The sequence below is a fragment of the Pristis pectinata genome, chromosome 4 (assembly GCF_009764475.1).
Source record: "Pristis pectinata isolate sPriPec2 chromosome 4, sPriPec2.1.pri, whole genome shotgun sequence".
Taxonomy (NCBI): Eukaryota; Metazoa; Chordata; class Chondrichthyes; order Rhinopristiformes; family Pristidae; genus Pristis; species Pristis pectinata.
Window position 1 is genome coordinate 61,217,466 of NC_067408.1, and position 26,887 is coordinate 61,244,352.

General features: G+C 44.2%; 1 protein-coding gene across 1 annotated transcript in view; it reads right to left on the minus strand.

Moving 5' to 3' along the window:
• The window catches only part of mcf2la (mcf.2 cell line derived transforming sequence-like a), a 131,403-nt gene extending 107,761 nt beyond the window's left edge, over positions 1 to 23,642 (minus strand). The window contains exon 1 of the mRNA XM_052013456.1: positions 23,589 to 23,642. The gene's annotated coding sequence lies outside the window, so the exon portion shown is untranslated. The remainder of the gene's footprint in view (positions 1 to 23,588) is intronic.
• Between the last annotated feature and the right edge of the window lie 3,245 nt (positions 23,643 to 26,887).

Sequence of the window (26,887 nt, forward strand, 5' to 3'; positions counted from 1 at the left end):
CTGGAAAGGTTCATTGAGACATACACCTCATGAGTATAGGTCTCCTCCCCACACTAATTATTGCTAACCTGCTTCAATTAGTTCATTGTAACAGCACAAGTTCTTAAAATTTGCAGGGAGGCTGAATGCAAGTCCCTGTTTATGCAGGGCTAAAAATTCATGCCCAATTCATAACATATCTCATGCTCACTGCAATTTGCCGGATTATTTAAATATTATTAATCCTTGTTGATTGTCATTTTACCAGTATGTCTGGACCTTTATAAGGGGCACTGTTCCCCATTATACAGAAAACTAAATAATTGTCCTTCTGCTTCTGCATATATTTATACCATACTTATAATCACTGAGTCATTAAGAGTACAGAAAGCCAGTCAGTCCCTCAAGTCTATGCTAGTTCTATGTGGAGCAATCCAGAGAGGTCTATTCTCCTGCTTGATCCCCATTGCCCTGCCGCTTTATTTCCCTCAAGGGCCATTCCAATTTCCTTTTAATATTCCCCACTTTCACCATCCTCTTAGGCAGAGTTCCAGGTCAATGGGTAACAAATGTCATCCTCATATCCCCCTTGCTCATCAAGTTTGTGTCCCTTGGTCCTTGTATCATCAACTAATGGGACCAGCTTTGTCTACTTCATCTAAAGTTGTCATAATCTTGTACACCTCTATCTCACCTTCCCTCATCCTCCTTTATTCAAGGAGAACAAACCTGGCTTCTGTAATCTAACCTTTTGCTAAAATCTCTCATCCTTGGAACCATTCTGATAAATCCTGTCTGCACCCTCTCAAAGACCTTCACATCTTTCCTAAAGTGTGGTGATCACAAGTGGATGCGATACTTTAATTGTGGCAACCAGAGTTTTCTAACGATTCGGTGTAACTTCCCTGTTTTTGTTCTCAATATCTGTTTATGAAGCCTGAAGATCCATATATTTTGTGATCCGACCTGCCAATGTATCACAGCCAAAGATCCCTGAACATGAACCACCTTCTGTTCCTGCACAATCTTTACAATTGCCATTAAGTCACCATTACTGCTCACCATCCCTTCTACAGAGTGTATCAACCACACACTTCTGTTTAAATTCCATCGCTCTCCTTTTTATTCTTTCTGCTTGCCTATGTCATTTTGCAATCAATTGGTGTCATCCTCCTGAGTTTAAGATTTACCAACGATACCAATATCCAAGCCATTTAGATATATATTTTTTAGAAAAAGCAGCAGACCTGGCACTGTCTACCAGCCTCCAGTATGAAAAATAACTATTTCCAACTAAGCTGACACTGACCCTCCTATTCCACGAACTTCAATTTTGTTAATCAGCTTTTTATTTAGCACTTTGTGTCAAATTCTTTCTTCAAACCCATACTGACAATATCCACTGCACTCCTTTCATCAATCTTCTGTTGCTTCTTCAAACAATTTAATTAGGCTTCTCAAACACAATCTGTCTTTTACAGATCTGTTCTAGCTTTCCTTAATTTACTTAAACCTCTGCAAGTGGCTGTTACTTTTTTACTCTGATTGCTGCTACTAAGACCTTTATCTACCACTGACCTCTGTTGCAAAAATGAACAAAAACACATGAAAAAGGTGTGCATGTCCTTTCTAAAACTGTTTCAACAAGATCAAGTCATCAGCCTAAACATGGGAGAGTTTATTTCTCTTATAAGTACTTAATAGGTTTCGATTTCAATCGCGCTACTACTGATAAGAAATTAAAAATAATTACCATACTTCACCGCCCAGGTTCCAAAGTTCTGTTTTTTTTTGCAGAGCAGTCAGTATAAGGTAAAATCACAAACAAGCTAGGAGAATTCAGTCATTTACCCAACTTTTCAACAGTGATACAAGCACCAGGCATCTCTGTCCTTCTTACTATAAATCCAGGGCAATCAATGGTTTTTATAATGACTGCGGAACCAATCTAAAGCACTCTGGTAAAGCTGAAACAGCCATTCATCCTATTTAAAAATCAATTACAACAGCAAATACAATGCTGCCCGAAGGAAGGCTCTGTATGCACATGCTTCCTTCCTGGCTAGTAATAATCAAGCTAAATTTAAACACAGACCTTACACTGAGGAACTCAAAGAATAAGACACATCTGCATCAGGGGATTCATCATCTGCGACAAAGGCTGTGACTTACGCAGACAGGAGTGAGCCTTCTACCTATCAGGCACAGAGCTGTGTTGGCACGATATGTAAAGTAGTCCATGCTTCTCTATTTGAATATGAACTCAGCGCATTCTGAGGAATATTTCATTGCTTTCTGCAGCTATTTCAGCTTTCTGCATGGGTTAACAAACCAACATTCATGTAATGCCTTTACAGAATATTTTATGGCCAATTAAGTAATTCTGAAGTGTGCACACAATCGACAGAAACATAGCAGCCAATTTGTGCCCAGCAAAGTCCCACTCACAGCAATGAGATAAGGACAAGAAATCTATTTTGTAAATGAGGGATAAATTCTGACCCAGCAGAACCCTCTTCCTCTTCAGCTCATCCCCAAGACCTTTTAGGTGCACCAGATGGGCAGATGGAGCCTCAGTTTACAAAAGGCTGCTATCAGTTGACTTGCTGTGCATGCTTCTTCCAACAGATGGACATATTTGATCAAGGGCACAGTATTAGAAATCTATAATAGGTGATATGGCAGAGAAGGATCCTAAGCCAATGAGATTTCATGAAATCTGTATTATTTCTGAATAAATTATTGTGACGCTAGCTGTGGGAGTTCAACACTTAAATATTTCAGGTTAGGAAAAGAACAGTTGATTCTACAATAACACCTCAGTTATGAGCCTGCTGTGTAGCTTAACTCCCTTTCCCAGGGCATACTCCTACTGAACACTTCAAGTACCAATTATCAGAATGCTAGAATGAAGGGTTGTTTCTCTGAAGCCATTAGAAGTTGGGTGGAGACTTCCCAAACTCAATTTGTAGAGAACTCTAATTGACATTTGAGATAAAGCAGATTGCTATGTAGCATAAATCCTGTTACTGAAGTCTGTTGTGCTTTACAATGTCTAAAGCTCGTCTCTAGCTAATCTAACTGGGTAATATATTATGTACTAGCAAATGTCATACTTTCGCATTAGCATCCTTAAAAGGGACATACTCTCACCAACAGTGGTAGAGGATTGCCACAGCCCACAACTGCTCAAGATTTCTTACAAATTCTGGATATATGAACAGAATTAGGGGTAATGGCAGGTTGTTCTCTGTCAAATTATCCAAGCTTTCCAGTTTTGATGAGATCCTAGAGCACTGCAGTGTTGTTTTATCTGCAGCTTACAAGATGAGAGAAATCTGAACCAAGTTTCTAGGAACATGATACTTCTTTAGGGTTGCAGCATCCAAGGAGAGGGCAGCAAGATATGCCAAGGAGCTGTGGCCAGCACCAGTTCCCCAGAAAATAGTAGCCTACAGCTGTCCAGAACATGATCATGCCATTCTCCTGAAGCAGCCTAAACAGTGTGCTGGCTCAGTAACTACCATGGTCTGGCTATGGTGAGTATGTGATTATAATCTATCAGGCTATAAAGAATGGAAGATACCCTATCCCAACTGCTCTGGATTTGTATACTGAGATTTATTTGCATTAATTTCTCATCACCTCTGCCCTAAACGACCTACTCCTTACTTTGAAACTGTCCCCTGATCCTAGACTCCTCAGTCAGGGGAAAACCTCTTCCCTGTATCCAGCCTGTCAAGCCCAGAAACAACTTTGTACACATCAATGAGAATACAGTGCCAGTCTCGTCAATCTCTTCTCATTTGGCAATCCTGCCTTCCCTGGAACCAATCTAGTGAATCTTTGCTCAACTCCTTAGATGACAAACACATCCTTTCTGAGGTAAGGAGATCAAAACTGTACATAATACTCCAGATGTAGTCACACCAATATAATTACATTAAGACTTCCTAACTCCTGTATTCAAATTCTCTCAAAATAAATACTATGTCACCTCTTAATCTCTTGCTGCACCTACATGTGACTTGTATACAAGGTCCCTTTGAAAATTAGCACCACCCAATCCCTCACTATCTCACAAGTACATCATTTTTCTGTTTCGTGCACCAAAGTGAATAACTCCAGATTTTTCCCACAATATATTCTAAGTGTCATGTTCCCACTCACTCAGCTTGTCCATGTCCCTTTGAAGCTTCTTCACAACCTCCTCCATACTCACAATACCACCTATTTTAGTATTGTCAGCAAACTGGGAAATACAACATTGGGTCTGTCAACCAAATCATTGATATGGATTGTGAAAAGCTGGAGCCCAAGCACCAATTCCCACGGTCCCCACTAGTCATAGTCTATCAAGCCAAGAAGCATCCATTCATTCCCACTCCTTAGCTTCTGTCCAATTACCAATTTTCAATCCACCTAAGAATATTACCCTCAATTCCATGTGTTCTAACTTCCAGTGTGGTAATTTATCGAATGCCTTCAGAAAATCTACAAGTTTTACCTATCAATTCTACCCATCACATCCTCAAAGAACTCCACCAGATTAGTCAATCATAATTTTTCGTGTAACTTCATGTTGCCTCTGTTCAATTCTATTATGATGATTTGCAAGCTAATAAAATCTTCATTGCAGATTCCAGCATTTTCTCTGCCACTGATATCAGGCTAACAGGTTGGAAAATCCCTGTTTTCTCTCTCCCTCCTTTCTTAAATAGTGGGATCACGTTAGCTAGCCTCTAACCACAGGAACAATCCCAGAATGCATAGAGCTTTGGAAGATAATAACTGGAGATTCCACCATCTCTAAAGCAAGCTCCTTCACAATGCTGGGATGCAAATCATAGGGCCCCTAGAATCTATCAGCTTTCAAACCCACCAACTACTCTTGTACTACTTTTTGATCAATACTTTTTTCTTTCAGTTCCTCATTAATATGTTCATGTTCTAAAAAATCCAGCAGGTTTTGCATGTGAAGATACATGCATGCAAAGCGATAGTTTAATTACTTTGCCAGTTCCTTATTTCCCATTATAAATTCTCTGGTCTCTGTCTTTAAAAGGCCCACACTTTTCCTTTTTAGGAACCTGCAAAAGCCCCTACAGTCTGTTTTTATATTTCTAGACAGACTATTCACATTTTCTGCCTTTCCTTTCTTTATCTTGATCCACCTTCACTGAGTTCCAAAAAGGCTGCTTATCCTCAAACCTACGGCTATTTCTGACAACTTTATAAGCCTCTTCCTTGAATTTAAACTGAAAGAAAGAAATTGACTGAAGTATCCGCAAAACCAAGGTAGGCAGCTATACTTTGAGGAACACCTCTCTAGATGCTGGGAAGTTCAGAGTTGTTACAATCTATGGGATCTTCAGACACCTAACTGCTCAATAAAGTGCCATTCAGTCTTACTTGATTATAATACCATCTCCGACTTCTGGGACACCCTTTTAGAAACTCCCAATTGCATTATAGCAACTAGATTTGCAGAAAGTTTAAGGGAGATGTACAGGGCAAGTGCTTTTTTTTTCCCCACAGAGTGGTGGGTACCTGGAATGTGCTGCCAGGGGTGGTGGTGGAAGCAAATACGATGGCATTTAAGGGGCTTCTAGATAGGCACGTAAATATGCAGGGAATGGAAGGATATGGATCATGTGCAGAGGGATTAGTTTAATTTGGCATCACATTCGGCACAGATATCATGGGCTGAAGGGCCTGTTCCTGTGCTGTACTGTTCTGTGTTTATGACTAATGCCTCTCTCTACTGTAAGATACTTAGATTTCTATATCCAGCGGCATAAGAATGCCAGCAGATATGTTGCCCTTTAAGTCTTTGACTGTTTACCTATCCTCGCCCAACTCTCACCCATCATGGGGAAAACTAATTTCAAACACCTTCCAGAACTGCCCAAGTTTCTGCATTTGTCACCATGGACTAATGACATGCAAGTACAGAAGGACAACTTTGAAAGGAGAAGCCGTGTAATCATCTGATACCCTCTGAAGGACAAGCTTCCAACTTCAAACAGCAGTCCTCCTAGAACACCTGCCAAAGATCAATATTTCCAATATGTGAACAAAATGATGAATATAGTCAACACGGTGTGGTATTTTGCCTGGAGGGGAGGGATGCAGTCATAAGGAGAGATTGGATAGGCTAGGTTTATTCTTACTAGAATGTAGGAGACTGATGGGGTGACCTTATAGAGGTTATTAAAATTATGAGGGGAGGGGCATAGATAGGATAGATAGTCAGAATCTTTTTTCCCAGGGCAGGGGAGTCTATAACTATAGGGCACAGGTTTAAGGTGAGAGGGGAAAAATCAGAAGGAGATCTGAGAGATACGCTGTTCACACAGAGGGTGGTGGTTATCTGGAATGAGCTGCTAGGGGAGGTGGTAAAGACGGACACAATTAAAATGCTTAAAAGGAGTTTGGAAGGGTACTTAGGAAAGACAGAGGGAGATGTGGGGATAATGCAGGCAAATGGGATTTGTGAAGATAGGTGTCACGGTCAGCATGGACTAGGTGAACTGATAGGGCCTATTTCTGTGCTGTACAATTCCATGATTTTATGATATTTTTGGCACACACCAAACACAACCATAACATTATGTATTAATGACCAACTTGATGTACATTATCAATCCAGTACCAAATTCTAGGGAACTACAGAGAAACAAAGGACTACAGATGCTGGAATCCACGGATGCTACCTGGCCTACTGAGTTCCTCCAGCATCATAATGTTTTTCATCTAGGGAACTACAGACAAATTAGCTTCAATCAGCAGTAAAGATAATGGAATCCTTACTAAATATCAAAGGCATCTGCCTTTGGAGCCTGCTGGGGCTTTTTCCCGACTGTGGTCCTACGCAAATCTTCTGCAAGTCCCTGGAGCAGCAGTGTAACATGCAGTGCAACACAGCACCTTCCCTGGCATAAATGCCCAGCTGCCCTCCCAGAAGGCCCTGACAGCCCCATTCACTGGCTGTAAAAACTGTCAAAGAAATCAAATGTTTGTGCAGCAACCAATTTTAGACTTAACACTCATCCAAGAAGGCATGGGAAATACTTAAAAATAAAAAGACCCCTCTCACCTTAAACCAATGCCCTCTAATTTTAGACTTCCCTACCCGGGAAAAAAAAGAATCTGACTATAAGGTTACCCCTCAGCATCCTTCCGTCCAGGGGGAAACAAGTCCCAGCCTATCCAATCTCTCCAGTATAGCCAACAGTCCTGAGAATCAGGACTAAGTACCACCACTTTCAAGGAATTATGTACTAGAACCCCAAGGTCTCACAGTTCAGTAACACTCCCCAGGGCCCTACCATTCACTTTGTAAGTCCTGGCCTGGTTTAACTTCCCCGAATGCATCATTTCACACTTGTCTGAGTTAAATCCCATCAGCCATTTCCTTGCTCACTTTCCCAGTTGATCTAGATCCTATTGTAACCTTAGACAACCTTCTTCACTGTCCACAATTGCATCAATTTTGGTGTCATCTGCAAACTTACTAATCATGCCACATACATTCTCTTCCAAACTATTAATATAGAAGACAAACAATAAGGACCTAACATTGATCCACACCACTGGTTATCAATGGTCTCCAATCTCCACTAGCACCCACTGCTTCCTACCACCAAATCAATTTTGTATTCAATTTGCTACCTCAGCCTGGATCCCATAACCTTCCAGACCAGACTATCATGTGGGACCTTGTTCTTGGGGAGTTACCACCTTAAACCACTACAATCTTTCTGGTGCAGATGCTCTCACAGTGCTGTTAGGTACAGAGTTTCAGGATTTAGACCCAACAACAATGAATGAACAGTGTGTGGCGACTCACCGTCTAGTCGGGCGAACCGGCTCGGCAGTCGGGTCGCGCGGCGTCGGAGCGATGAGGCCCAAGATGGCGGCGGGCCTCGTCTTTCCGAGCGACGGGGAGAACCCGCGCGCGGGAAAGTCCTGATGACGTAGGACTTACGTCATTGCCGGTTTTTTGGGCGGGAGTTTTTCTCCCTTAAAGGGCCCGCACAAGGCGGGAAAATAAACCAGTTCTGTTTGGCAATCCTCCGAGTAGAGTCTTGTTTTATTCTGCGGTAGCAACCGCTACAAGTGATATATTTCTAGGTTAGAATGTTATGTGCCTTAAACTTTGTTTCAATGTGATACCATCCTTAACCTCCTTTGTTAGCAACGGAAGAATAAATGACTTGACTCTCTTGGGTCAATGATTAGGCTCTCTCTTGTTGGAGATGGTCATTTCCTACCCCTTACATGGGACAAATGTTACTTACACACATGAATGTTTGCAAGGTCTTATTGCACAAAGACATAGACTGCCTTATTTGACAAGAACGTGCAAATTGTACACTCATCAGCAAACATCTCCACATCTGATCTTATGACAAAAGGCATCATTGATGGTTGGGCCTAGGGTCTGCCTTGAAGAACTCCTCCAACAATGGCCTGAGGATAGGATGACTGACCTCCAACAAACACAAAAATGTTATTCATGGAGGTAGGTCTCCAACCATTGGTGTATTTTCCTTTGATGTTGATTGCCTTCAGCTTCACCTCTCACACACGATGAAACATTCATTCAAATGCTCCACTGTTGTCAAAGGCAGCCACACATACCTCTGGAATTTAGCTCATTAGTCCATTTTTGAACCAGACTGAGGACAGGTTTGACAAAACCCAATGTGAGCATCAGTAAGATATATATTGGTGATTTACTTGATAGCACTTTTAGTGACACCTTCCAACACTATTCCATACAGATAATAACATTTCATAGTGCAAAACATTAATGTACAGTGCACCGCAATGACATATGATCATGGTTCTGAATATAGATTCATTACGAATTCACACAAATGCAGTGCCGTGTTTGTGTACAACCTGACTGAGAGACTCCAATGGTGAATCACATTTATCAAACTGCGTACTTGTAATTCGTTGCATTTATTGATCTGATCATAATAAATGGATGATTTGGTCTTAAGTCCCAAAGGTGTTAATTAGTGTGTCTTTTGATAACAAGCTCATTTGGTATCATGTGGGATTACATTATGCAGAAAGGAATCATTCTTTTTATCACAAGACAATAAAAGAAAACATTTGGTCTCATGCACATTGTGTAACTTTATGTTTGGGATGTTTAATTCAATCGATGAACACTCGTGCAGATGTACATTCTGTAAATTTCAAATATGCCTGACAGTGTAAAATATTGCACCCAATTTCAAATAGCCTTTCCAGTCACTGCATTTAATCATAACTAATTGCCTCGTGTATTACTCCTGGTGGTATCTCACTGAATCATTTACTTCTTTAAATTACACCACAATTTTCTCGATACAATTTTCAATCATAATTGAATGATCCTAGTATTACTTTTGATAAGAACTAATTCTCAAAAGGCATGTGCCTTCAGTAAAATGCTTCTCAGAAAACACTTTCAATTATTATTAACCACCTCAACTATTAATTATATCTGCCTGTTCCTCGTGCTAATTTTAATTATGGCACATTTCAGCATTGATGTTCAGTCATAGGTGACTTCCTCATTTAATCACAACAGCATGTCCCAATTATTACCAATATTACTACTGATCTCAAGGTAATATTTTCATTTGTATTCAACCAGCTCAATTGCCTCACTGTCCCAGTATGAAATACTGCTCTCATTTGCAAGTGTTCTCACATATATATGAAGCTGCCACATTCTTTCAATTAGAAGCAAGAAATTCACAGGAGGTGTAGCCCATAGGTCCCCAATGGCAGCCACACTGGTAAAAGATTATAATTCAAGAAAAAAATGGAGGTTTGCAAAGAAGATACTGTAGCGGCTAGCTACACATTACCAAATGAAGACACAGAGTCGCTGGTTTCGAAATTGAAGGTTGAATGCTGACCGGGGTGCGGTGCGCTTTTAATAGCCGAGCAATTCCCGCCCTACAGTTCCCACGCTGACATCACCTGCGGGTCACCTGACCTTCCCGCACGCGGGCTTTCCCAGCCCAATGCTGGGGAAGAAGGAGGGCCCCGCGCCATCTTGGATCGGGGCCTCCAATGACGTCGCAATGTCAGGAGCCGGTTCGATGCCGGTGCGGTGAGTCGCTACATAACCCCCACCCCCACCCCAGAACCGGCAATACTGTCGCAAAAACCAGAATTAAATAAACTATGACTTGGGTGGTCTGCCCCTGCGCCGCACTTGCTATACCACCATGGGTTGGTCCGAGTCTAAATGAGCCGGCTTCAGCTGGTCAACCATAAACACCTCCTCACGCGCCCCCCAATGTCCAGCACGAACGTAGATCCATTGTTCCTGATGACCCGGAACGGCCCTTCATATGGTCGTTGCAGCGGTGATCGGTGCGCGCCCCTCCTGACGAAGACAAACTTACAGTCTTGGAGGGAAGTCGACATATGGGCCGGGACCTGTCCGTGCCACGAGGTGGGAATTGGGGCCAGGCTTCCAAGCTGCTCACGCAGCCGGTCGAGCGCCACGGTAGGTCCTTCCTCTGGCCCCCGAGGAACTCGCCCAGGACGACTAAAGGCGTTCTGTAGACCATCTCCGCGGACGAGGCATGCAGGTCCTCTTTTGGCGTGGTGCGTATCCCCAGCAGGATCCAGGGGAGTTCGTCTACCCAGTTGGGCCCCTTAAGGCGGGCCATGAGTGCCGGCTTCAGGTGGTGATGGAACCTCTCCACCAGCCCATTGGATTGCGGGTGATAGGCGGTGGTGAGGTGGATCCAGGAACCCCACAAGTCGGTGACGGCAGACCACAGGCAGGAGGTGAATTGAGCTCCCCTGTCGGAAGTGATATGTGCTGGGACACTGAAACGGGCCACCCAAGTTGACAAAAGGGCCCGTGCGCAGGACTGGGCGGAGGTATCTGCGAGGCGAATGGCTTCAGGCCAGCGGGTAAAACGGTCGACAATCGTGAGGAGATACCGCGCTCCTTGGGGGACTGGGAGGGGGCCGACCACGTTGACATGGATATGGTCGAACCTCCGGCGGGTAGGCTGAAGATCCTGCAAGGGGGCCTTGACGTGCTGCTGTACTTTCGAGGTCTGGCAGTGAGTGCAGGACTGGGCCCATTCGGAAACCTGTTTACGCAGGCCATGCCAGACGAATTTGTCTGACACCATCCGGACAGTCCGGATGGATGGCTGTGCAAGGCCGTGGATGGCGTCAAACACCCGTCTGCGCCAGGCAGCTGGGACGATGGGACGGGGTCTACCTGTGGAGATATCGCAGAGCAGGGTGTGCTCACCGGGGCCTACCAGAAGGTCTTGCAGTCGCAGGCCCGAGACTACGGTACGGTAGCTGGGCATCTCCATGTCCGTTCACTGTGCCTCCGCTAAGGCGCCGAAATCCACCCCCTGGGATAAAACTTGGATGGTGGGCCGTGACAGTGCATCTGCGACCACGTTCTCTTTCCCCGACAGATGGCGGATGTCAGTGGTGAACTCCGAGATGTATGACAAGTGCCGCTGTTGCTGTGCTGACCAGGGATCTGAGACCTTGTTGAAGGCAAAAGTCAACGGCTTGTGGTCAGTGAAAGCTGTAAATGGCCTGCCCTCCAAGAAGTAACGGAAGTGTCTGATGGTCAGGCACAACGCCAACAGCTCGCGGTCGAGGGCGCTATATTTGAGCTCTGGTGGTTGAAGGTGCCTGCTGAAGAACGCCAGCGGTTGCCAACGCCCTTCAATAAGCTGTTCTAGCACGCCTCCGACCACTGTGCTGGAGGCGTCGACTGTGAGGGCAGTCAGGACGTCCGTGCGAGGATGCACCAACATGACCGCGTCCGCCAAGGCCTGCTTGGTTTCGACGAGCGCAGTGTGAGCCTCTTCCGACCAAACAATGTCCTTGCTTCCGCCCGGCAGGAGAGCAAACAACTGGCGCATGATGCGGGCCGCAGATGGTATGAACCGGTGATAAAAGTTTACCATACCGAGGAATTCTTGCAAGCCCTTGATGGAGGTGGGTCTGGCGAAATGGCAGATGGCATCAACCTTCGCAGGCAGGGGCGAGGCGTCGATCCAATGACCCAGGAAATCGATTGTCTCCTGCCCAAATTGGCATTTGGCTGGGTTGATGGTCAGGCCAAAATCCCTCAGGCGAGAAAAGAGTTGGAGGAGGTGCGTGAAATGTTCCTGGCGACTGTTGCTGGCGATCAAGATGTCGTCGAGGTATATGAAGGCGAAGTCAAGGTCGCGCCCGACCGCATCCATGAGTCGTTGGAAGGACTGAGCAGTGTTCTTGAGACCAAAGGGCATCCAAGCGAATTCAAAGAGGCCGAAAGGTGTGATCAGTGCTGTCGTTGGAATGCACCGGGATCTGGTGATACCAGCGGACGAGGTCGACCTTGGAAAAAATGGACCGCCCATGTAGGTTGGCAGCAAAGTCCTGAATGTGTGGCACAGGGTACCAGTCCGGGGTAGTGATGTCGTTGAGGCATCGGTAATCGCCACAGGGCCGCCAGCCTCCGGCTGCCTTGGGGACCATTTGTAGCGGAGAGGCCTATGGGCTGTCTGACCTGCGGATGATCCCCAGCTCCTCCATTTTTCTGAATTCCTCCTTCGCGAGGCGGACCTTGTCTGGGGGTAGCCACCGGGCGCGGGTGTGGAGGGGAGGGCCCTGGGTGGGGATGTGGTGCTGGACGCCATGCTTGGGCAAGGTGGTGGAGAACTGGGGCATTAGTATGGACAGGAACTCTTCCAGGACCCTGGCAAACTTGTTGGTCGACGTGGTGATGGAGTCGAGGTGTGGGGCCGGCAGCTTGGCCTCACCCAACAAGAACGTTTGGAAGGTCCTGGCATGTACCAAACGCTTACCCCGCAGGTCAACCAGCAGACTGTTGGCACGAAGGAAGTCAGCCCCAAGGAGTGGTTGCGCGATGGCAGCCAGGATGAACCTCCAAGTAAAGTCACAGGTGCCGAACCGGAGGTGTACCAACCGGGTGCCAAAGGTCTGAATGGCGCTGCCGTTGGCGGCTCTGGGGGTGGGTCCTGATGTGCAGTTGCGAGTCTCGCGGCCGTTGGGAGGCACGACGCTGACTTCAGCTCCGGTATCCACTAGGAACGCCTGTCCCACACATGCAAGAGGCTATCCGGGTGGCTAGCCGCCATAGCCATCAGCGGCGGCTGGCTCTGGCGTTTCCCAGAAAACCAGCATGATGGCCGGCATCTGCGGGCGTCAGCGTCCCACCGCCGGTGGTAGAAACACCATTGGTCAGTCAGTGCCTCAGACCTGGTGGCGGGTGGGGGGCATTCGATCGCCAGGTCTGGCCTGCTGGGCCACTGGGTACGTGGCGTGGCAACGAGCTCGACGGACGCCCTGTTCTCCTTTCTCGCCCGCCAAAGGACATCCGCTCCGGCGGCCACCTTCCGGGGTTCACTGAAATCGGCATTCGCCAGGAGCAGGTGGATGTCGTCGGGTAACTGCTCCAGGAAGATCTGCTCAAACAGCAGGCAGGGCTTATACCCGTCTGCCAGGGCCAACATCTCATTCATGAGCGCAGAGGGTGGCCTGTCGCCCAACCCACCGAGGTGGAGGAGGCGGGAGGCTCGCTCATGTCAGGAAAGGCCGAAAGTCTCAAGGAGGAGGGTCTTGAACTTATCATACTTCTCCTCCTCCGGGGGCGCCTGGATGAAATCCTCGACCTGGGTAGCAGTGTCTTGGTCAAGGGCGCCCACCACGTAATAGTACTTGGTGTCGTCCCTGGTGATCTGGCGAACCTGGAACTGGGCCTCGGCCTAGTCAAACCAGACACTGGGCCGGAGGGTCCAGAAGGTGGGCAGTTTAACGGCTACTGCCTGTACCTCTTGCTGTGCAGACATCGTGGGTCCAAAAACGTTTGGGCCTGTCGGGGTCACCAATGTAGCGGCTAGCTACACACTACCAAATGAAGACACAGAGTCGCCGGTTTGGAAATCGAAGGTCGAATGCCGACCGGGGCGCGGTGCGCCTTTAATAGCCGAGCAATTCCCGCGCTACAGTTCCCATGCTGACGTCACGTGCATATCACCTGACCTTCCCACACGCGGGCTTTCCCAGCCCAATGCTGGGGAAGAAGGAGGGCCCCGTGCCATCTTGGATCGGGGCCTCCGACGACGTCGCGATGTTGGGAGCCGGTTCGATGCCGGTGTGGTGAGTCGCTACAATACTCTAATAACCATCAATGACTTTGATTTTCATATAGATTGGCGAAATTAACCTTGCAAAAGTAGCTTTGAAGATGAGTTCACAGAATGCACTTCAGACTATTTCTTGTCTGTCATGGAATCTACCAGAGAGCAGACTATTTTAGATAGGATGGGTAATAAGAAAGGATTAGTGAAAAATCTCATGGTGCAGGATCCTCGAAACAGTTATCATAAATTAGGACTGAAATTACCTTCTTAAAGTTAAGATGATTACGAAAGTCGAGGCAGAGATTGGTAATAGGAAAATGTTTAAAAAGTAGATAAGAAACGACAATTAGTTAAGAGGATATCTCTTTTTTTTATTTTCATTTACAGCGTGGTAACAGGCCCTTCTGGCCCAACGAGTCCGCACCGCCCATTTTAAACCCATATTAACCTACCCGTATGTCTTTGGAATGTGGGAGGAAACCGGAGCACCCAGAGGGAACCCACACAGACACGGGAGAACGTACAAACTCCTTACAGACAGCGACGGGAATCGAACCCTGATCGCTGGCACTGTAATAGTGTCGAGCTAACCGCTATGCTACCGTGCCGCCCACTATGCTACCGTGCCGCCCATTGTTCTCAAGGTAATAGCCCACTGTGAAATAAAAACTTTACAATAAGGATGATCCTTCCATCGTGAATTAAGGACGGCATCAAACTGAAAGAAAATGCAAGGCCAGAAGACCAACAACTTAGAAAAAAGGATAAATAAAAACATAAGAGAGAAAATAGATTATGCCAGAAATGTGATAAGAAATATTAAACTAGACACAAAGTATATAAAAAGGAATATAGTAGCTAAGATAAATATTGTCTGTATCAGAACAGTCTAGGTCACCCATGTGTAATATTAACTTAGTTTTTCTCTCTCCACTCACACGACTTGGATCTGTTGGGCTTTCTCTACAGCTCTGTATTTCATAGTTTTTACCTGCTCCTTTATTTCTGTTCTCTTTCTAACTTATCTCAGTACTTATCAACCAGATGGCATCATCAGCAGCTTATCACCATGGCAATCTCTTTGTAATATCCATCCCTCCCTACAAATATAACAGCCCAATTCAAGAGGAGACAGAAAACAGGAAGCCTGATATCTGACAATGGGCAAATGCTAGAATCCATTATTAAAGCAGTAGCAATGGGATATTTAGAAAATAATAATATAATCAGAGTCAACATACTTTATTCAGGAGAAACTGAATTTAACAAATTTAATAGAGTTCTTTGAGGATGTATTGAACAGGATGAATAAAAGGGAACTGGTGAAGTCAGAGCTCACAGCAGTGGGGGTAGTACAACTGACTATCCAACAGAAAACAGGGAGGCAGAATAAATGGGCTATTCTCAGGTTAGGAAACTGTAATTAGAGGGATGCCACAGGGATCAGTGCTGGGAGCTCAGCTGTTTACAGTCTCTGTGAATGACTAGATGAAGGGACTGAGTGTGATGTAACCAAATTTGCTGATTGAGACAAAAGGTGGGAAAGTTGGGAAAAGCAAATTCTGAGGGGAACATAAAGAATCTTTAAAGGGATATGGATAAACTGTAAGATCATAAAATTTAGAAGTGCTTGCTCTGTGATTCCATAATATCTTTCACCTCAGTTCTACTTTTCTTCACTAACCCCATAATCCCTTGGCTCCCTTAACATCCAAAATTCTATCAGTCTCAGTCTCCAACATACTCAGAAACTGAGCCTCTGTAGAGGATTCCAAAGATTTGCACTGCAGCCCTGAATGTCCAACCCCTTATTTTGTGACGATGACCCTTGGTTCTAGACTCCCTGCTGAGAGAAAGTTCAGCTCTGACATTAACCCAGTCAAGTTAAGACATTTGTATATTTCAATGAGAACTCCTATCGTTCTTCTAACTCAAGATAGCACAGCTCAAGTCTGGTTAATCTCTCCTCATACGACAAATCCACCATCCATGGAATCACGTTGGTGAACCTTTACTCCTCTTCCTCTATCATAAGTATACATCCTTCCTTCGGTAGGGAGACCAGACCTATACACAGTTTTCCAGATGCAGTCTCAGCAGCACTCCATATAATTGGAGCAGGATTTCTCTGCTCTTATACTCAAATCCTCCTACAAAAAAGTCAACACATCTTTGCCTTCCTAATTGTTTGCTGTACCTACGATGTTAAATTCCAGTGATTTGTTTAGAAAGAAACCCAGGTCCCTCAGAACACCAAAACCTTTCAACCTCTCACCATTTAAAAATACTCTAACCTTCTTTTTCTACCACGGTAGTGTAGCAGTTAGCATAATGCTATTACAGTGCTAGCGACCAGGGTTCAATTCCCGTCAATCTCTGTAAGGAGTTTGTACGTTCTCCCCGAGTCTGCGTGGGTTTCCTCCAGGTGCTCCTGTTTCCTCCCACATTCCAAAGACATACGGTTAGGAAGTTGTGGGCGTGCTATGTTGGTGCCAGAAGCGTGGTGACACTTGTGGACTGCCCCAGAACACTACACAAAAAGATGCATTTCATTGTGTGTTTCAATGTACATGTGACTAATGAAGATATCTTATCTTACTTCACATTACAAGTCATGTGCCTTGTCCCTGCCCATTCACTTAACTTGTCAATATCACCCCCTCCCCCCCAACCCCCAAAGGCTCTCTGCATCCTCCTCACGGCCCATCTTGCCATTTAGTTTTAAATAAAAAGCAAATTTGGATGTATCACACTTGATTTCCTCATTCAAATCATTAATATAGATTGTGGACGGCTGGGTCCTCAGCACTGATCCCTGTGGCATGCCATGAGTCACCTCTTCCTCGACCAAAAATGACCCATTTATTCCTGCTCTTTCCTTTCCTATCCATTAACAAATCTTCAATCCACATTAACTTCCTTGAGCTCTTGATACCAGAGGCAAAAGTAAGTGAGAACAAATTTGGCAGATAGAGCACAGTTTAGGTAAACGTAAGGATGTCCACTTTGGTAGGAAGAACAGAAAAGCAGAATATTGTTTAGATGGAGAGAATCCACTGCACAGAGTCCTTATCAATGAAACGTAGAAAGTTAGCATCCAGGTACAACAAGTAACTAGGATGGAAAATGGAACGTTGGCCTTTATTGCAAAGGGGGTAGAGTGTAAATGTACAGAAAGCTTGTCACAAAAGCATAATGTGTTGATAGACCACAGCTTTTGTTTTATGTATCCATTTTCAGGATCAGGGCGTTGTTAGCAAGGCCAGTACTTATGGCCCATCACTAATTAACCTTGGGAAAGTGGTGGTGAAATGCCTTCTTGAACAGTGGCAGTCCTACCTGTGTAGGTTGTTCTGAGGAACAGTAGTACCGTACATAGTTTTGGTCTCATTACTTAAAGAGGGATTTTTTTTGCATTGGAGTCAGTTTAGAGAAGGCAAAGTTCTATAAGCAGAGGATGAGCAGATTGGTCCTATACTAACTGGAGCTTGGAAGAATGAGAGGTGACCTTTGAAACATAAGATTCTCAGGAGACACGCAGGGTAGGAACTAAGAGGACGGTTCACCTTGGGCAACCTGCGGGACTTGAAATCGAATTTTGCAACTTCTGATGATCACTCTCTCTTTCTCTTTGTATGAGAAATGACTGCTTTTGTCTGCCATCATTTTGGCTCAGCTTTTCCTCTTTTTCTTCTTTTTGTATTGTCTGCGCAGTTGGGCAAGTCCCACAGTCTTACCATTAACAACATCTTACACACACAAAGAAGCACAAACTGATATCAATCAGTTTAACCCTTAACTTTGCCCCTTAACTGTTATATTAGGTCATTCTGTCTCAACCTATCAAAGAAAATTTCTTTGTTCCACCCATACTCCTCCCCACCTTCTCTACCTGTACTAACTTGTTTCCCTCTTTCCCTTTTTTGATGAAGGGTCCAGGACCTGAAACATTAACCGTTTCTTTCCACAGATGCTCCTGACCAGCCTTCAGCATTTTCTGTTTTTGTATCAGTTCCACACCCTAACCAGCCCTGTGAGTTTGAGTTTCGAGTTCCATATTAGATTTATTAGTGACTATACCATCAGCCCTAGTTTTGGACTCCCCACAAACGGAAATGTCTTCTCTAGATTAACCATACAGGATCATAGGAAATTTACAAGACAGGAGGAGACCATGTGGCCCATCATCCCTGTGCTGGTCATGAAAGAGCCACCCACGTTAATGCCAGCTTTCTGCACTAGGTCTGTGGTCCTGCAGGTTACAGATCATCAAGTGCACATCAAAATCCTTTTTAAGCCCTCTATAATTTTATCAGATTGCCCTCAAATTACCCTTCTCTTTTCTAGAGAATAAACTCTAGTCCTGATGAAGGGTCTCAACCCAAAACATCGACTGTCCATTTCCCTCCGCAGATGTTGCCTGACCCGCTGAGTTCCTCCAGCATTAAGGTAATAGGAGCAGAATTAGATCACTCGGCCCCTCGAGTCTGCTCAGTCATTCAATCATGGCTATTTTTTTAAACCCCATTCTCCCATATTCTCCCTGTAACCCTTAACCCCCCCTTACCAATCAAGAACCTATCAATCTCTGCCTTAAACACACCCAATGACTTGGCCTCCACAGCCCTCTATGGCAATATATTCCAGTTTCACCACCCTCTGGCTGAAGAAATTCCTCCTCATCTCAGTTTCAAAGGGACATCCATTAATTCTGAGTCTGTGCCCTCAGATCCTAGACTCTCCTACTAATGGAAACATCCTCTCCACGTCCACTCCATCCAGGACTTTCAGTATCCGATAGATTTCAATGAGAACACCCCACCCCCCCTTTTGCTCCAGATTCCAGCATCTGCGATCTCTTGTGTTTCCAAACTCTAGTCCTTTCAGTCTTTCATGATAGATGTAGCCTTTGGTAAATACTTCTGATGCCTTCTCCAGTGCCTCTATATCCTTTTAATGGTATGGAGAACAGCACTGTCTATAGTGCACTAACAATAGTTTGATGTTTAAGATAGCATCTCTGCTTGTTAACTTCATTAATCCAGATATAAACATTTGTTTGCATCTTTTGTGGCTTTGCTAATTTGCACTGCTACTTTGAATGATTTCTGATTCTGTACCACTACACTTCTTTGCAGTTCTACCCTTTGTTTTCCTATTGTTGGTAAGCCCTATGGCCTCCCATCAAAAAGTTATGTCTCAAGTTTATCTGCATTGGAGATAAGTTTGAAAATTGTAAAACTGCAACAAGTAGAATTCTGAAATATAAACAGAAAATACTGGAAACAGTCAGTGGGTCAGCCCGCATCTGTGGAGAGAGAAACAGAGTTGACGGTTGAGGCCAAAGAGGTCAAGATTTAACTCTGAGTTGCTGATGCCACACTCCTGCCTATTCTTTTAAGGAGCATTTGTATACTTTGCATATTGGGAACTGATAAAATGTTTGAGTGGTGGGATAATTCTCTCACTGGCTGGGAGCCTAAACAAGAATATAAAGGGACAGTAACAAGCTGTGTCTGGGGAGCTAGCCTGGCTTAGCAAGGAGAAAATATGACCACACAAAGCCCAGGGGTAATCAGGATTAGAAATCATCTTTCTAACAAAGGCAGTGCCATATTATTAATCAATCATATTATTGAATGCTTTGTAGCTAGATGAATCGAGGCCAGATATAATTACAGCTCTGACCCCATTTGTTCATTTACTGTCTCTAAGACCGGATGATTGAACTATTCATATCTGACTCTACTGCATTTTAGATTCCCTTCAGAAAGAATATACAAGGAAAAGCTATGATCTATAGTTCAGATCCCAAGAGAATCTCATTGCTTGACCCTTTCCTTGGGTTATGCATCAAATAATTAGATACAGTGCACTGCAATTTTCTTAACTTCAGACACTGGAACCATCTTCAGGAGTGAACAGCACTGCTGTATCTGAGAGAATAGCCTAAAATTACCTTTCAATTGTGCTTTCTCATTGTAATTTTGTTCACTGTAACTGGAGTTACTAGGATATTTTTTCCCTCAAGTTTTAAAAGCACCACACTAGAACCTGCCCATCCCACAAAACTAGCCACACCCTCACTTCAAGCTTGTCACAATTTGGAGTTTCCACTAACTGTATCCACTTGCAGGTTTTAAAGGGCTGCAAAAATTAAGCTGCATGCTTTGGGCACAAGGATATTGTCAGATATGCTTTAAAAGCTTTTTAATGATTTTTTTAATCTACTGAAATCACTACTGCATAGCAACATAACTGGAAAATGGTTTTGGACTGAACAGGCTACTCACAGGTAGCAGATTGACAGCAATCTATTTTTGTGATAAGCCTATTTTCAGCCACATTAAATTTACCAGGTTGCCTTCCGAGCAATATATTTTATGTTGAGTTTTTTTTCAAGAAAAGTTTTAAACAATGTCTAGTCATGCTGAACCATGACAGATTTTGCATTTGGTGATTTGCAAATGAGTTTGCATCCAAATGTCTATCTCTAGCACCAAGAGCAACATGTAGGCAAAAATTATAGTTGCCCATCCCTGATGCTACTTTCATGTCACAGTTTCCTCCCAGATTCCCATTCAAATTCTAACTATACCATCTGTCAACTATGTCTAAAACAAACACACATCATCCAAACTAATTTCCTTATTTGCAAGGAAACATGTGGAAGATAGCAAATGAAGCCTTTAAAATAAGTGCACCCCCCACAGAACGCCATTTCCTGATTTCACAATATGATATTTTTGTTATTCTCGTTATATAAAGTAAAAGTTGAAAAAATAGGGACAAACCACAAACAGCAAAACAAAGCAGTATTATTCCACCGGTATAAATACATTAAGGGCCTGGCCCATTATTAGTGACCCTGATAGGTCCCATCCCACTCTCGGTGACCCTGACTGGTCCCGTTCCACCCTCAGTGACCCTAACCAGTTCTGTCCCATCCTCAGTGACGTTATTAGAACCATAGAACCATAGAAAACTACAGCACAGAAAACAGGCCATTCGGCCCTCCTAGTCTGTGCCGAAACATTATTCTGCTAGTCCCATTTACCTGCCCCCAGCCCATACCCCTCCAGACCTCTCTCGTCCATGTATCTATCCAATTTACTCTTAAAAGTTAAGAGCGAGCCCGCATTTACCACATCAGATGGCAGCCCATTCCACACTCCCACCACTCTTTGAGTGAAGAAGTTCCCTCTAATGTTCCCCCTAAACCTTTCCCCTTTCACCCTAAAGCCATGTCCTCTCGTACTTATCTCTCCTAATCTAGGTGGAAAGAGCCTACTCTGTCTATGCCCCTCATCATTCTGTAAACCTCTATCATATCTCCCCTCATTCTTCTCCACTCCAAGGAATAAAGTCCTAACATGCTCACTCTTTCCCTGTAACTCAACTCCTGAAGACCCGGCAACATTCTTGTAAATCTCCTCAGCACTCTTTCAATCTTACTGACATCCTTCCTGTAGTTCGGCGACCAGAACTGCACACAATATTCTAAATTTGGTCTCACCAATGACTTATACAACCTCTCCAAAACATTCCAACTCCTATACTCAATACTTTGATTTATAAATGCCAGGATGCCAAAAGCATTTTTTACAACCCTGTCTACCTGTAACTCTACTTTCAGGGAATTATGTATCTGAACTCCCAGATCCCTTTGTTCCTCTGCACTCCTCAGTGCCCTGCCATTTACTGTGTATGTCCTCCCTTGATTTGTCCTTCCAAAATGCAACATCTCACACTTGTCTGCATTAAATTCCATCTGCCATTTTCTGGACCATTTTTCCATTTGGTCCAGATCCCTCTGCAAGCTTTGAAAGCCTTCCTCGCTGTCCAATACACCTCCAATCTTAGTGGCATCAAATATTCATTGAATACAGCTCAGCCTTCAATACCATAATACCCAATAAGCTCATCACTAAACTCTTGGACCTTGGCCTTGAGGCCCCCCCCCCATCTGTAACTGGCTTCTGGACTTCCCAGCTGGCAGACCTGTCCGTTAGAATTGGTTGTAACATTTCGTACACCCTGACCCTCAACATTCGTGCTTCCCAAGACTGTGTGCTCAGTCCTCTGCTCTGCTCCTTTATATCTATGTCTGTGTGTCCAAATACAGCAGCAACTCAATCTTTAAGTTCGCCAATGTCACCACTGTTAGAGGCTGGATCAAAACAATGATGAGATAGAGTACAGGAAAAAAATCATGAACCTTGTGTCATGGTGTCAGAATAACTACCTAGACCTTAATGTCAGCAAGATGAAAGAGCTGGTTGTTGACCTATTGAAGCAGGGTGAACACAACTCTGTTCCTCATTAATGGAGCTGCTACAGAGAGGGTCGACAGCTTCAAGTTCCTAAGCATTCTCACCAACAACCTCTCCTGGTCCCTCCATACTGACTCAATGACCAAAAGGTCACATCAGTGTATGTACTTTCTGAGCATCTGAGAAGATTTGTCTTGTCCACAAGGATCCTTTTGATCTTCTAAAGCTGTACTATAGAAAGTATCCTGACTGTTTATATCTCAGCCTGGTATGGCAGCTGCTCCATTCTGGACCGTCAGAACCTGCAGAGAGTAGTAAACACTGCCCAGTCCATCACAGGTTCCTCACCTCCTTCCATCCAGTCCACCTTCACTGTGCACTGCTTCAGGAAGGCTAACAGTATCGTCAAGGATGCCTGCCACTCTGGCCATTCCTTTTTCTCTCTTTTATCTTTGAGGAGAAGATACAGGAGCCTGAAAACCTGACAATCAAACTCAATAACAGATTCTTCCCCACTGCCATCAGACTTCTGAACCAACTGCCTCTTTCGCATCCCCTTCCCGGTGGCGCTGCTGCGTTCTCGAATCCTTAAATTTACCTCACTTGGTTATTGTCACTTCAGCATTTCTTTTTGCACTACCTCAGTGTGCACTACTATACTTTTCACCGTGATGTTTTTATTACATTCATCGCTATATTTATTGTTGCATTTATCATTACCATGTACACTGTTTACTCTGCTAGCTTCATGCGAGTGAGGAATTTCATTGCACCCTGGTGTATATAACAATAAACTAATCTAAATCTGAATGGCATTGACTGGTTCCGTCCCACATTGGTGACAGAAACAGATCCAGTGCACAGACATGTCCTGCCTCAGCAGCACAGACAAGTCCTGTTCCACAAACTGAGTCAGATAGATCCAGGTCCACTAACAACATCAGACAGAAGACCCTTCCCACCATCAGTGATGCATTTATAGGGTTGATAAGGTGATTACTTACAGCAAATGTGTTTTCATTCCAATTTTAGTGAGTGAACAGCACCATCCCTCCACCAGATATAAACTTAAACCTCTGCTTGCTGGCCTTTATAGTACCGTCAGCTCCTGCGATACTTAACACCTGCAGTTATTTGATCTCTGGATAAGAACGAAAGTAGCAGCCTGTCCAAAACACACCTGTCAATTTCTTCAGCTGCAGCCACGTTTCAATAATACTCTTACACAACAAGGAAATCGGGTTATTATTCATTGTGCCAGTTTACAAGCTAAACAGTATAGGAGTGGAGCTACTTGTTCTCTCATTGAGCAACAGCAAAAAGACTGACGTCTCACCCTGTACTGCACTCAGGAGAATATTGTACAAGTCATCTAGCAGTCTGGGTAGGACCTCTAGGGTCTACCTGAATATGATGGGACCTTACACACACCTGTGTTGTCCTTTTGAACTTGTTAACACTTTATACTAATAATTAACCACGATAGATGTGCTTACAATTTCTGTCTTTAGGAATAATCTCACATAATCATGGCAGCGAATAAAAGTTAAATCATGTGCTTTTTTGTCGATGGTTTAAAACCTCCCTAAGGGCCCCTTTGAGGGAGATTTAATAGATCCTGTCAGGTGATATTGTTCTGAGAATAACAGCCAGCGTGTCCTCTGATTGAGAATTCAAACGCCACCACCTCTTAGCAAGGTAGTATCTAAAATCCAGTCCTCGTAGCTAAAAAAATTACAATATTAGACAATATTCAACATTCCTTTCTATCTCTCTCTGATTATTCTATACTTACATTTTTATTAGACTTGGGGGTAAAATAATAATTCAAGTAGTTATCAAAAAAAATTACTTTCATCCAAAGTGAAAATATTTCAAAGTAAATATTTAACCAAATCATATATCTGATGTCCACAGCATTATACAAGTTGGAAATGAACTTGATTCTTTCCCACAGTATATTTCCCTACATAAGCAGACAGATCTAATTGCCAACTGTAAACAGTCCAGATGGAAGTTTAAAATTATAAAGGATCATTAATGGAGTGTGCAGATGTGATTTTTATAAGCAACCTGGATGAGGAAGTGGAGGAGTGGGTTAGTAAGTTTGTGGATGACACAAAGGCTGGGGGTGTTATGGATAGTTTGGAGGGCTGTCAGAGGTTACAGAGGGACATAGATAGGATGCAAAGTTGGGCTGAGAAGTGGCAGATGCAGTTCAACCCAGATAAGTATGAAGTGGTTCACTTTGGTAGGTCAAGTATGATGGCAGAATATAGTCTTAATGGTAGGATTGCTGTGTGGAGGATCAGAGGGATCTTGGGGTCCAAGTCCATAGGATGCTCAAAGCGGCTGCGCAGGTTGACTCTGTGGTTAAGAAGGCATATGGTGTATTGTCCTTCATCAATCGGGGAATTGAACTTAGGAGCCAAGAGGTATTGTTGCAGCTATATAGGTCCCTGGTCAGACCCCACTTGGAGTATTGTGCTCAGTTCTGGTCACCTCACTCCAGGAAGGATGTAGAAGCCATAGAAAGGGTGCAGAGGAGATTTACAAGGATGCTGCCTGGAATGCGGAGCATGCCTTATGAAAGCAGGTTGAGGGAACTTGGCCTTTTCTCCTTGTAGAGATGGAGGATGAGGGGGGACCTGATAGAGGTATATAAGATGATGAGAGGTATTGATTGGGTAGATAGTCAGAGGCTTTTCCCCAGGGCTGAAATGACGGCCACAAGAGGACATAGGTTTAAGGTGCTGGGGAGTAGGTATAGAGGAGATGTCAGGGGTAACTTTTTTACTCAGAGAGTGGTGAGAGCGTGGAATGGGCTGCCAGCAACGGTGGTGGAGGCAGATGCGATAGGGTCTTTTAAGAGACTGTTGGATAGGTACATGGAGCTGAGAAAAATAGAGGGCCTAATAATTTCTAGGGTAGGGACATGTTTGGCACAGCTTTGTGGGCTGAAGGGCCTGAATTGTGCTGTAGTTTTTCTATGTTTCTAAATAGGGAAAACAGTGGCACACTGATTTCAATGTACGCATGCAAGGCCACCCAGTCTAGGCCAAAAAGGATAATCAGATTATGTACTGAACAATGGTACTTAGACTACGGGGAAGATGAAATTAAACTCTGATGTGTAATAAACTGTGAGAAAGGTAGTAAAATGCCTCAAGAGAAAAGATGTGTGATGGACTGGGCAAAAACTGGTCATCTGAAGTGCAGGGCAGGTAAGTGTGAGGAGATGGGAAGAATGAGCAAAGGCTATAGAAGCTAAATGGTATATTTTAAAGGAAGTGCAAGTGAAAGATCTGCACAGTTCTTTGAAGGTGATGGATAGGTTAACCAAACAGTTAAAAATACATCTGGAATCCTGAGGCACGGAATACAAAAGTCAGGTATCACAAAGCCAATACAAAGCACTAACGTGGTTTCAGCTGATGTACTGTGCTGATGTACAGTGTAATATATCCGAGTTTTCTGATGATACAAAGCTGGGTGGCAGTGTGGGCTGTGAGAGAGTGCAGAGAGGCTTGAAGGGATATAGACAGGTTAAGTTTAATGGGCAAGGAAGTGGCAAGATGGAGCATGTGTAAAATATGTGACGTTAACCACTTAGGTAAACAAAAATAAAAAGGCAGAGTACATTTGACCTGGTGAGAATCTGAAAGGTGTTAGGGTTTGGAGGGGCCTGGGCTCTTTGTACGGGAATCACCAAAAGGTAACATGCAGGTAACAGCAAGCAATTAGTTAGGCCTCTAGTACAGGAGGAATCGAATATCTTGTTCAAATTGCATAGGGTCATGGTGAGACTGCATCTAGTCTCCTTACTTAAGAAAGTAAGGAACTTACTTCTGGAAGTTTATCAGATTAATTCCTGGGTTGATGGGTTTGTCCTATAGGTCCACACTCTCTTGAGATAAGACGACTAGGAGGTGATCTCATTGAAACTTATAGGGCTTAACAGGCAGGGATGTTGTTTCCCTGGCTGGGATATCTAGAATCAGGGGTCACAGTCTCAAAATAAGGCATCAACCATTTAGGCAGGGATGAGAAAAAGTGTCTTCACCAAAAGGGTAGTAAGTCTTTGAAATTCTCCACCCATGGGTGCTGCAAAGGCTCAGCCACAAAGTTTCTTCAAGATAGAGATCCATGTAATTTTAGATATTAAGTGAATCAAGGACATGGGGTTAGTCTGGAAAAGATAAAAGATCAGCTATGGTCTTATCTAATGGCAGAGGAGGTTACACAGAGAGTGGTAGGTGCTTGGAATGGATTACCAGGGGTAGTAGTAGAAGCAGGCAGTTTGGTGGAGTTTAAGAGGCTTTTAGATGGACACATGAATGTGAAGGGAATGCAGTGATATGGATGATGCACAGGAAGAGGAGGTACGAAGGGCCAATTGGCCTGCTTCTGCTTTTACTTCTTATCTGCTGCTTTGGGAGTCACCCTTAAGAAAGATGTAAGGGTTTTGAAAGAAGGTAT